Raw genomic sequence first — 13,768 nt, 5'->3', positions numbered from 1 at the left:
TTTGGCAGCAGCCAATCATCTCAGCACTTGTGATGTCATGAGGTTAACCGCTCCATGGTGTCCACCTCTCCTCTCTCTCCCACTCTTCCTGTGGTTGGTGGTGTGCTGTGGTGGTGTCGGGGGCAAATACACACAGACACACACACAGAACACAAGACAAATACGTGGATAAAGGCATGCAGACATTTGAAACCCAGACAGAAGCATATGAATGCGTTTTGTTTTTGTTTTTTTGCCTCTCTCTTTCACACACACACACACACACACACACACAAGCTCACTATGTGTGTAAGTTAATTTAAGAACATGTAGTAACAAGCTCTGGGTTAAAAACAGCAGCATATAGTGGTAGGTGGCATGACAGTGATTCAGCTTCCTTACAGACAGAACAAAATCATCTGACTGAGGTCTCTGTGAATAATCAACAATTTGATTTGTCTTAAACTGTCAAACAAAAGGTGCTAGTTTTTTCCTTCTTTGTGTATGCAGACATTTTTGTGTTAGAACTAAACCTGACTGATAACTGCCTAAAGCAAAAGGGAGAACATTTAGTGGCATACAGCATAAAGGAAATTTTTTTAACATTGTTGTCATTAAATATAAATAATTTATATTTCCAATAACAGTAACAACAACAAAATGTCTGTGAAGGTTCTCAGTCATCCAGGTCATCGTAGTCAAAGGAGCTTGGAAAGAAAAGCGTCTGGACTTCTTTAAGTTGCTTGAAGACGTTTCACCTCTCATCCGAGAAGCTTCTTCAGTTCTAAGGTCAAATGGTGGAGAGTCCCAGATATAAACCTAGTGGGAGTAACCCCCCACAGAGGGACAAAAGGACCCCCTGATGATCCTCTAATCGCCTGAGCCAAGGTGTGAAACTGGGCGTGGGTCCCAATCAGCCAGAGTTTCGGGTGTGTTCATTGTGTCATTATATCTGGGACTCTCCACCATTTGACCTTAGAACTGAAGAAGCTTCTCAGATGAGAGGTGAAACGTCTTCAAGCAACTTAATTAAAGAAGTCCAGACGCTTTTCTTTCCAAGCTCCTTTGACAACAACAACAAAGTTGTATTTAATATATTTTAAAAGCTGGAACCATGGGATTTTCATATGTTTGTGATGTTTCATAAGCTCCACTTTTGTGCACAATTTACAGTGTCAGAACAATCTATGACAAAATACACAGTATCTCATGTTTACCATCTTAGGAGTTCTAAGGTCTTAGTAGCTTGTAGGCTTTGCAAAACTTGTCTAAATTTACAATATGAGGATGATCTTGTAGTCACTTGATTCTGAATCCAAAAGGAGGTCAGTACGCACAGAGCTGAAATAATGTTTGCTTTTATTTCAAGTAGACTAGGTTAATGCAGTGCTTTTTTTTTTGGATTTCCTACAAAAGACTATCCTAGTAGAGTGCAACCTATTCAGTCACATAGGCCTAAAGACTGGTCAGCAACCCTTTGGTGAAGTCCGCTCATTAGGTCAAGTGCTTCCTGAAGGTTTCTGGTAGGCACCAGATTAAATTGGCCACAAAGCGGTCACCAAATCTTGTGATTGCTGTTGTTGCTCAGAAGACATTAATGTCTACAAACACAAACCAGAGAGTAGGTTACCTTTAAAATAAAGGTTTCCAAAGATGCAACTTTTCCTTTGAAGCCAAACGGTCTTGTTTTTTGTTTTACATCTTCACAGTTTTACTGCTGCTTAGTGATTAACTGGGGGAGTATTTGAATGGTCCACTGAATAGTCTCTAGGCCTGTGTGCTTGGAGACTAATGTAAATAACAGAGATCATGCCAGTTTTAGCAGATCTACTTTGTATTCAATTATGTTACTTCTATATAAATTCCTAAATAACTTTGTAGCATTTTAGATTTCTGAATAATTGTGTTTTTACATCCCAAATTTCCCAATTAAATCATCACTGCAAAAATCAACATCATATCGTCCTTTTGCTTCTATTAGTTCCAAGTCTATATTCTTTTTCCGCGCTTTCTGTTTGTGTCTAACAGTGTAAGTATATACTTTTAAGTAAAAAAATTTTTTATATATATATACTGGGTTAAACAACCAAAATTCAAATGAATTGAATATTATATGTTGAACTGGCAATCAGATTGGTGCTGATATAGTGAGTTTTAGCTGCTAGCTTTGTGAAAGCCTTCACTTCAGCTTATTCAAGTTACTGAAATAAACTTCTTAACCTGTGTTGTTGGCACTGGTGCAATGGAATTACAGTATTTTGTGTGTATTTTTATTGGAACTCATTACAGGTATAACTCTGTCTGTGCAATGCACTCATATTGCATTTAAATGCAGCTTGCTAAGGTAGCTGGCTACCGTTAGCTGAAAACTTAGCACACCACTTCATCATCTCAGTTTTGTTACTTCTGGCTCTAAAACTGAAAGTTAGAAAGCAAAACACAGACCAAAGGGTGACGTTACAGCGGTTACAATACAAAGACTTATGTTCTCCTCGTTGTATGTAAGTAAAACCTGGGTTTTGTATGCTCTATTTACGTTTAGGGTTCATTCATGGCAACAGTTATCTCAGAGCACTTTATATATTTGTAAGGTAAAGACTGCACAATGTATACAGTATAAATTAACTGGTTGTATCCAGACAGACATTCTTTGAATACTGTTATAATTTGTATTTTAGTCTCACTGAGATGACAGAATCATCAACCCTGATTTGACTGTGTGGTAAAGTTTCTCTAAGGCTCCCCCTGCAATTACAGGAAAATGTCTAAATCTGTATATGTTGATATTTGACAATATGGCATTACCGTTAGAGTACATAGGGTACATGCACAGAACACATAATCACAAGAGTGGCGCATCAAGGGGGTACACACAAACAAGATATTTTCTGATTGATGACCTAGACACATTTTTTTTTAAGTGCAATTATGTAGGTACATGGTTGTTTCAGTTTATCTGTTCACATCAATCGTCCCTCCATTCTCTCTGACACTGATTACAAAAACACAATGTCTCATCAGACTGAAGGTACAGACAAGTCTGATGACTTATGAGTCCTCAGTCACAATTTTACAATTAATTTACTGCTCAAATTAAAGGTTTTTTAAACCCTTCTGAGGGGTTAAGGGGTTTGTTTGTTTGTTTTTTAGATACAGCTCATCAGATTTGTCCTTGTTGTTGATTAACCTTAAGCAATTTTCAAATAATCTTTAAAAATGTAGGCACAATTTTAGAAACTTCAGTGGCTATCAATAAAGCTTTTTGGTTCTGGATACTTTGGCTTCCTCCCACAGTCTATCTCAGTCACAGTCCCTGCCTCCATGAGCCTAAATGAGACACCAGGTTAAGAAAATTGATAAATTAATGGTTTAGGCAAGGAAACTAGCTGGGAGGAGTATGCAGCAGACATCTCACATGATGCCCACTCATTTGCACATGTCTTAACTGCTCACAGGTCACAGGAGGGCTGTCACAGGTTTAGAGGCAGGTTATTCCCCAGTCAGGTCACCAGTCCATCAAGAGCATTTTCTATTCATTTTTACCTCTGAAAATAACAGATCATTCTCCATATTTTATGTTTTATTTTCATCTGCTTGTTTACATACAAGAAACAAAGGTCAGTGTTACTTTTAGCTTTGACATATTGATTGATAACCAAATATAAGGCATAGATTTACAAAATCAAGACATGTAACTGTGTGCATGTGTGTTAGAGAAAGATACATATTTGGAAAGAAGGGGAATAAAACAGCTTCAGACGTGCCTGGGAGAAATGTGTTAGCACACGTTTTTATTCTGGAGCAGAGATGTTTATGTGTCTGAGATCATTTACTGTCTTTTCTCTATGTTGTATGTTGCTTTATGTTGCTAATTTCTAATGCAAAGCTTTTTAAATTTCTTTATCACTTTATCTCCCAGTGCGTTATTTCTAAGTATCTTCAATACTGTAACCAATATATACAGCATATATATTGGTTATTAATTATGTGAATGAAAAATATTGCTAAATGTCAATAGAGATCATTAAGTAGGTGTTGGGAGTGCAGATTATACCACTTATGAGCTGAAAATAAAGCAGTAAAAACATCAAAGATGAAGAGTGGAGGATGGACTGGTCTGGGACGCTGAGTCCCCCATAAGGCCTCCTACAGTTTCCAACACTGGGAACAAAAACAAATTTTGGTGGTGTGAAATGTTTATTTGGAAAATCACAAAAGTGTTGTTTCATGGTTCAATAAAATTGTCCCAAAGAAAGGACCAAAGATTTTATAACCTGTTTATATGTGTTTGTATCGTTTGTGCTCTGATTGTGCATGAGCATGTCTTAATCATCTGTCTCAGTGTACCATTTGCATGCATTCAGCCTCTGTTTTGTTCTGTCTGACTATTCATATCTGTCGGCACTCATATTGCATTGTTGCATTCCTCAAATGTATGTGTGTATACTTAACTAAATGATTTATACTGACAGTCTTCTGTGCTCCACCAATAAAAACTGATTCAGCTGGCCCCCAACATGACCACAAATAACACTCTCTACAGCTTGTTCACTGTTACAGCATTTATTGCTGTTTCTCAGAAAATATAAAACACAGCAAGCATATAAAATAATAACAAGAACTAAGATAAGAAGGTTGGCAAGGAACAAAATGAAGCGAGAAACTAGTGCTTCCTCTCTTCAAAGCCAGTGTCCTGCTTTGCACTTTTGGGTTCTATTGAAGGAAATTTTAAACTGCTGGCTAAGGGTAAATTATAATTCGCATATGTCAGTCAGAGTTCACTAAATGTAATATTGAGTCGGCGTGTAACAAAGACGGACTCTCTGGGCCCCTCCTAAATCAGAGCACGAGTGACAGGTTTAGCCGCATGTTCTCCTTAAATTTCTGACTGCCTGAGTGGTGTCCAATAAATAAATAAATGCCATAATAAATGGCGTAAGCTTTGTAAATATTTGGGTAACCTTCGGTGTGAAACCTGGTCTTGTATCCATCCCACTTTGATTGGAGCAGCTTTCATTTCTACAAATCTGGCCAAACTTATTAAATCCCCCAAAATGTCACTATTCAGAATTTCGACCAGGAAGGAGAGTTGCAGTCTTACATGCCTCAATGCAGCTTCTCTCCTCCAGTTATCCCTAAAACTCTATCCCCTTAGAGACTGTGTCAGCTTCCAGAAAACAAGCAAACAACAAATTAGCAAACAATTATTTAAAATAAAGAAAAATATTGTATCCTCAACTTCACCAAAGAGTAAAACAATGAAATGTGGATTATTATACATTTGGTCTCTCTATTCTATGTCCCTATTAGTACATGAATTAATAATTAATCAACAAATGGATTTGCTCAAAAAAAACATCATACCAAGACATTTTGGACAATTTCATGCTCCCACCTTTGTCTGAACAGTTTGGGGACGGCCCCTTGCTCTTCCAACATTACTGTACATCAGCGCACAAAGTGAGGTCCACAAAGACATGGATGAGCGAGTGTGGCGTGGAAGAACTTGACTGACCTGCACGGAGTCCTGACCTCAACCTGATAGAAACACCTTTGAATTAGAGACTGTGAGCCAGGTCTCCCTCAACATCAGTGTCTGACATTACAAATGTACTTCTGGATTAATGGTCAAACATTCCTATAAAAAAAACTCCTAAACATTGTGGAAAGTCTTCCCAGAAAAGCTCAAGCTGTTAGAGCAGAAAAGAGTGGGCCAACATAATATTTAACCCTATGAATTAATATTGGGATGTCCCTCAAGTTCACATGTGTGAAGGAAGCCAAGCAAATACTTTTGGCAATATAGTGTATATCATGTGCATTGGTTCATTTTGACACCTTCCCAAATGTTCTCATGTAGACAGTCACAGTTGTATGCAAAGCTGAGGTCATTGGTGATTTTCACCTCATGGCTAGTTGTAAAATGCATATGAGGGGCCTCTGTGTGGAAATATTCCTTTTAATAGCAACCTCAGAATATTTGTGTGGTAATACAAATTGCTGCTAAAGCTTTAACAGAACACCAGTCTATCAAATTGTCTTATCATTAAAAATATATATTTAAGAGTGTTAATGAGTCCTGGGAGAGAGCCGACGTGGTCTGGCTGCTGTTAGAACAGCAACAATTTCATCTGGAGTTTTATTTCCATTTGCATTTTCTCAAAGTCATTCAAACACACAGAGAAACAATTGCACGCACACACTCCCCAGGCTATAAATGTGTTGGAACACTCTGTCAGACTGTGGAACAAAGCATAAATGAGAAGAGTGTGAAACCCGCTATCATAAGGACTTTCCCAGACTCTCTCTGTGTGTGTGTGTGTGTGTGTGTGTGTGTGTGTGTGTGTGTGTGTCGATGTTGTGAAGGCATATATGTCTGTTGTATTTTGACACATGTCCTCACAAATGGTGCAGGCACAGGAGGAATTTGAAGACAAACTTCATACTAACATCTTTTTGCCGCAGCTCATCTATTCTGCGAGTTCAGTTTGCAACAGCTGCTCTAAACGTATCAGCACAAGTCACATTAAGAAAACACACAAAGTACACAAAATTGCACAAAACCTATGCAGATTTCTTACTGAAAATGCCATGGTTTTCTTCAAGTGTGCTAACATTAAATCCCTTTGGTCAGATATTTTTTATATTTTCTCATAAACCATTAAGCCTACTTCTAATCTAATCTTAAATTTAAGAAACTCTCTTATTCCATCATGTCAGAAAAGAATATTATTCATCACTGGGTAAGACTGCTATACTAAACATGTGAGACGTGGCAAGACAGTTATCATGGAATAGATTATGAATAATTAGATGTATATAAAAGATAAAGCCACTGACGTCACCTACTAGATTGACGAGGACATAACACACTTCAATGATAGCAAATTATCTGAAGTTTTATTTTTTATACTGACAGGATAAAATCATACAATGGCTGCAAATTTGTCGATTGTGTTGAATGGATGTCCAGTACCACCAAAGGTATTCTGTTAAATTGACATCTGGTGACTGTGGATGTCATTTGAGTGCAATGAGGTCATTTGTCACGTTCAAGAAATAGGTTTGAGATTATTCTTGTTTTGTGGCAAGGTGCATTATCAGGCCGGAAGCAGTCACTAGAAGGTGGGCACACTGAGGTCATAAAGGATGGATGTGGTTACCAATAATACTCAGGTATGCTATGGTGTTTAACCATTGCTTGGTCTAGAGAAGTGACAGACCCCGCTTTGATAAAAATAAGGTACCCACATTGGGTTCATTTTTTAGACCTAGTTTTGGAGAACTCACTCTTCCCTCTGCAAAGAGATGGTGGCTCAAGCGATGGTGGGGACTCAAGCGCAGAGCAGAGTTCAGTTCCAAAAAACAGAGTTTTGTTTACACAATCACCAGGTGCAGAATATATACAGTGGGGGAAATTCAGAGTTCCTAGGGTCCAGGGGGGGAAATCTGGGAAGGGGAAGCTCTCTCACACACGCTCTCTTCTCCACACACGTCCACACAGCGGGTAGGTTACGGGTCCGGGAAAACTATTAACAAGAAAGATTGGTTAAGCTGAATTACAGATTTACACACGAAAACTTTACTGAGGCTAGAGGCTCACTAATGTGTCTCGCACAATCATCCAGCGATGAGACTGTCTGCATCCATTAAATGCATGCCATTAAATGGCAAGCACATAATGGGCAACAGGTGTGTGGGCCAAGGGCGGGAGCCCGCGGTGAGCTCCGCCCAGGCGGAGAGGTGAGAGAAAGAGAAAGAGTGAACAACAACACATGTAGCCTTGCGGACACAGGGACCATAACAGATGGCCCAATATGATTGCCAACTGGACAGTTACAGCTCTCATCTAGCAAGAGCCTGTTAGTTACTTTTTGACCTCTAGAGTTCTTCCTGATCATTGCTTTCGCCCAATGTATTCTCACATTTCACCTTCTTGGCTTACATTTTGTTTTGACTGTTTGTTTTTCACTGTTTATTTTTTTTTATAAATTTAGTAATGTCTAGGCACCAAAAACCTCATGGTTAGGTTTAGAAAAGGTTAATGGTTTTCCCAGACCATTAAAATACACCCTTCCACAAACTTAACCACATGTTAGAAAGGTAACTTAAGGTAAAAGGTTACTGGGGTGAAGACTCCATTGGGTTTTTATTTTGTTCTTCATGCAATTATTCACACAACCACTGGAGGTGTGACACTCTGGGCTACTTTTTCTTTGATCATCATCTGTGTAGAATGGATGATAACCTTTTCGACTAGGGGTAGGCATAGCAGGGTGGCAACCAGACGTGTCTATGAGACAGATGTTCTTCTGTTGCAGCCTTAAAACCCAGCTTTTCAGACATCTTCCAGTGTAAGTGCTCAAAACAGGTCTTTGGTTTAAGAGGGATATGCTCTCAATTTTGGATGATATTGCATGATTCTATAGGGTAAAATTACATTTTCTGTAATTTGTTTTAGTTAAAATGGCCTCCCAATTTTAGTGCCATGAAAAATGCAAAAAAAAAAAAAAAAACCAGCCAAAAGGAGCTGTTTAAAGTACACCAGCTGGCAGTCAGAATCAAGCCAGATCGTTTCATTCACACAATTTAGTGAAACAACAATCACGTTAAACCTAATTCATTGCTGTTATTGACTCAGCTTAAATGATAGTGAAAGCAGCCACAGTTTGGACATTTTTCTGTCTGAAATTTGCATCTTCCATAAACAAAGTCTGGAGAAGCCGCAGTTGTTGTGGCAGGAAGAAAATACATTGTGAAACAGACCGGGCTCTGGCTTTATGTGGCTGGAGCTGCTTATCCACCACCTATAACAAATAACTTTTGTGTCTATGCAACACAAACACAAAGCTCAGTAGGAATAATACAGTTAATCTAGTGGAAAGCTCCTAAGTGAAAACAGTCACTTCTCGCAGTCTACAGAACTGAGCAGGATAAGAACGGAAGCCAAGGAGTTCCTCATCTGGGACATTTTTATTGATTTCTGTGCAAAAAATAGTTTAATGTTCCAAATAAAATAGAAAATAACCAATAAGAGGAGCATTGGAACAAACAGCTTGGATTAAAACATGTTTTTGAAAACAAAAATATAAAATTGTTCATTTCAGAGCTTTTATCACTTCCTGGTTTTATTTTGTCACGCTGTCCACAGTTGAGTTTCTCACACACACGCACACATATACACACACCAGTCTGGAGTATTCTTAGCTTCCACCTCCAGTTTCCACAGTGACTGGGTGGCTTTTCACTTCCTGTATCTGGTTTGGCTGTAGCATCTCACTTCCTGGACACAGTGACATGCTTTCATCAAATTTCTTTGTGTGTGTTTGTGGGTTTTGTGAGAGTGTGTGTGTGTGTGTGTGTGTGTGTGTGTGTGTGTGTGTGTGTGTGTGTGTGTGTGTGTGTATTATATAATATGTTTCCAGAGTAGTCCACTACAAAGCTAGACTGGAGCACTTCTGTTGTGTTTTGGAGTTTGTACGTGTTTTGTCTGTAGGGGCCACCATAAATATATTTTTATTTATTCACTCCACATAAAATTTAATAAATAAATTATAAAATACAAAAACCAACTATTTACATTTCAACTTTTAACTATTTAAATTTTCAGCTTTTTCCTTTTAAACAAATTTAAAGTGAAACAACACAAAACACTGCAAACCACAACACAATTAAATATAAATTAAAATACGAAAACAAAAAGAAGATGCATATTCTCTGTCATATGGGCCTGTATGAATAAACTTTGGCTCTCTTTCTCTCTCTTTCCCTCCCGCTCTGTTCCTGTGCTACTGCCAGCGTAACTACAGCCCCTCCCCCCTCTTCCCAGCGCAAAGCACAAGGCTCGCGTGGGGAGTGACGTGGAAAAAAAGTGCGAGAGAGAGGGTGAGAGAAAGAAAAAAGAAACCACGCTCGCGTTGTTCACGTCAAAGAACAGGCTCTAAGAGCCATTTCGTTCGCGACCGACACATCACTAATCCTTTAACAGTTTCACAGTTAACAGATGTATTAACTACATTGCCAGAAGTATTCGCTCATCTGCCTTCACATCAATATGAACTTGAGCCAGAACCCATTTTTATTCCATAGTGTTTAATATAATTATTGGCCCACCCTTTGCAGGTCTAACAGCTTCAACTCTTCTGTCTAGGCTTTCCATAGTGTTTAAGAGCGTTTATGGGAATTTTTGACCATTGGTCCATAAGTGCATTTGTGAGGTCAGACACTGATGTTGCATGGGAAGGCCTGGCTTGCAGTCTCTGCTCTAATTCATCCCAAAGGTGTTCTGTCTGGTTAAGGTCAGGCCAGTCAAGTTCTTTCACACCAAACTCGCTAATCTATGCCTAATCTATGCCTCCAACATGACATTGCAGTCATGTTGGAGTAGGAAGGGGGCATCCCCAAATTCTTCCCACAAAATTGGAAGTATGAAATTGTCCAAAATGTCTTAGTATGTTGAAACATTATGAATTCCTGTCGTTGAAACTAACACTGTCCACCAAACTGTACACTTGGTGCAGTGCAGTCAGACAAGTACCATTCTCCTGGCAACTACCTGTCATGTTACGGCTGTGTGCAGGCATGGATTGGACCCAAACACAAACTCACTGACACAAGGAATAAACTCAAAAAACCACAGCTTTATTGGCTGGCAGGGGAAAAAACATGCAAAACTAAACTAAACTAAACTGGGAAACTCTAATAGAACTAATGCACACAAGGACACACTGGGAAACACACAGCATGAGGGACGACGCGACATATAACAGAGGGGGACTCTGACATAAATACACAGAAGGTAATGAGGAAAGTGGAAGCACACGTGGAACACAGCTGAGGATAATTACACGTGACAGGACAGGAAAGACGCGGAAACTGAAAATGCTGACACCAGACACAAACCTGCAATGCAACACATGACGTGTGTTCACTGTCAGCTTCTGAGACATGTATATTGAAGTGGTTTAAAAGTAAGTGCAAATGTTTTAAAAATCAGTACAGAAACTTATAGGCAGCTAGTTGAAGAACTTTTAAACAGGTGCAATGTAATCTCTACTTCTGGTCCTGTAAGAAGTCTGACAGGAGAGTTCTGAACCAGTTGTAGTTCATTTAAAGCATTTCCGGGTAGACCAGCTAGCAGATTCAGAAGTTGAACTTGCACAGTGTATGTAAAAGCATGCATCAAATTGTCAGTTAGCCCTAGTTTTCTTGTTTGGGAAATTCAAGGAAATTCAGTTTTGGGTTATAAAGTCTATTCTTGGTACTTTAGAGATCTTTATCTTACTTTGGTAATGTCTGTAGCTGAAGCACGCAGAATTCAATTGGTAAATTTTGTGCAAAATAAGAGTGAAATGATGTGTGAAATGCCCCATTTTATATGAGCATGCACAGATATTGAGTTAACAGGGAAAGTTCATAGCCACCAATATCACGCCCATCATCTCTGAGGTTTTTAGTTTTTGTCCTGCCTGCTTACATAAAGAAATCCTGGCTAAGTCAAATCTACTAAAGTATACCCTCAGCTTACCATCAATGATATTTACAAGCTTTAAGCTTCTTAGATTTCTAATATAAATACCAGATTGTTTAGCAAAGTCCTCGAGAGTGAAAGGATACAGAGCAGAGGAGATAAAATGCGCTGGTACTGATTTTCAAGAACAAGGGTGAGGTGCAGAGCTGTAGTTACTACAGGAGTGACTACCAGGAGTAGAGGGAGGTATTTAAGCAAAGCAATGAATGGTGTGCACACACGAGGTGAAAAAGAGTGTGCACACAGGGTGGATTGGATGGAGGTGAGTGTGAGGGATGGGTTTACAACATGGTAGTGAGACGTACTCCGTACGATGTATATTTTGGAGATAGTGGCACTAACAAAAATACAGGACGCCGTTTGTTGTCGTTGTTTGTTTTCCTTTCAAATTATGCTTTCAATCGTGGGATAAATTTAGCTGTGACCATGGTCATGTTAGAGGATCTGATGCAATTATAAAATGTTGCACCAGCAGAGCTCTTAGACAATAAAAACGAAATCAAGGAGAAGCAAAAAAAAAAAAAAAGTAACAAGGTTAATGGGGTTGAATGAGAGGTACTATTTAAATGAGTCTTCTTCAAATCCAGCATGCTGAAATAAAGGTGCAGAAGCCTTGTTGTGACTCTGCTGTTGCCAAAAATTCAAACCTGGCAATCACGACTCACCAAACTCTATATAATTAAGGATCTACTTGCGCATCATGTGGCTTGGGTACGGATGGGCACTGGGAACCTAAATATGACAACAATAGCAGAGTCTACTTGTTTCAGACCAAAGAAACTAAATTTCACTGCTAGCAAACTTTGTTTAAATGTCAGCGCTTGTGGCAACGCTGGTTTAGTGGAGGATGCTGTGTCGTCCTTCTGTTTCTCCGCAGTGCTGCAGGCTGACTCTCATGTGGGGGAACATAACTTGTGTTTATGTGTTTTTAGTCAGAAAGGAATTGCGGGACTTAAACCATTGTTGGTTCTCTCCCAGGTTTCAGTGAGAAAGAGTTCTGATCAAAGCTGCACATTACAGATTTAGATTAGAGGGAGAAATCAGAGTTTTAGACTCATTTTAATTAAAAATTCTTAGACTGTTGAGGACTGGCATGTCTTTGCTGGTGCACCTGTGGGTGGAGCTTATCTTTCTCTTGCTTTCATTCCTGTATCTGATCCGAGTTCTCTTGTTCGGTTCATAATATTTATTGGCTGGTTCGTGCTGATGTTCTCCAACAGATTGCAGGCTCTCGTAGTTTTATTTCCCTATTTCCTGTGACCTCATTTCTTTGTCTGCTTTCCAGCAACCAGTTTGAAACCATGTTGTATATCCCAGTTCCTCCAAGGAGTCTTACAGTCACAGGAATAATCAAACATCACTCTATAGCTCAGATTTGGCTGTCAGAGAACATCTGGTTATCTATGCAAGCTTCTAGTGGATTTAGACACCTCGTCATACGTAGAAGCTTTCTTTGCTCAGATATATAGGCACGTCAATCAGTCTGTTCTGAGGTGGATGCCTCTTTCTCTTTGTGAATAATAATAATAATGATGATAATAATAAACCTAAGCATAAAGTTCACACAGTTAGAACAACAACAAAAACATAAAACCTGTGAATAATAAGGTAGGAGTAATAAATTCAATACAAATAAAGAACCCAATGAAGAAACTGTAGAGCAGCAATTATATCTGGTTTATTACATTTTTTATAAAAATGAATTTTCTTGTAAAATTGCTTTTATAAGAGTTTGGGAGTGATTAAAAAGTAGATACTGAGTTTGCTAACCTCAGGTGTTCAGGCAAAAATTTCCACGGAAATTGACCCATTTCCTTTTTTTTAATGAGGCAGGATGAGGGAACATTAGGAGGGTGTGACCTGGGGAATGCAGAGGAAGGATTTAGTTAAAGGTTTAAATTTGTATGCAGGCAGGAACTTTGTAGATTTTGTTGCATTGCTGGCACTGAAGAGTCAGACAGTAATCGTCTGTAAAAGCATTTCAAGGTAATCAAATGTTGTCATAGTGATGGAGAACAAAGTAAAACCGGTGAAACAAACTAAAGCTTAATATTTTAATGATATCACATTTTAAAATCTCATCCACTGCTTACTTCATAATCACGTTTTGGTATTCTTAACCTCTGAAATACAGATTTGAAGTTTATTTTCAGTTTTCTGTTTGTGTTTCTGCTGTAACATTTTTTGAGTTTCATTCAGTCCAGGCATGATTCCATTTTCAGCTACTGTAACTACTGTATAATCTTCACTCTCTGCTGC

General features: G+C 38.7%; 1 protein-coding gene across 1 annotated transcript in view; it reads left to right on the top strand.

The window, feature by feature from the left end:
- The first annotated feature begins 10,891 nt into the window (after positions 1-10,891).
- Positions 10,892-13,768, top strand: part of sh3bp2 (SH3-domain binding protein 2) — an 86,791-nt gene continuing 83,914 nt past the window's right edge. The window contains exon 1 of the mRNA XM_004538506.6: positions 10,892-10,949. The gene's annotated coding sequence lies outside the window, so the exon portion shown is untranslated. The remainder of the gene's footprint in view (positions 10,950-13,768) is intronic.

Source organism: Maylandia zebra, linkage group LG7, assembly GCF_041146795.1.
Source record: "Maylandia zebra isolate NMK-2024a linkage group LG7, Mzebra_GT3a, whole genome shotgun sequence".
NCBI classification, from domain to species: domain Eukaryota; kingdom Metazoa; phylum Chordata; class Actinopteri; order Cichliformes; family Cichlidae; genus Maylandia; species Maylandia zebra.
The sequence above is the reverse complement of the archived record's forward strand: the minus strand, read 5'-3'. Positions and strand labels throughout refer to the sequence as shown.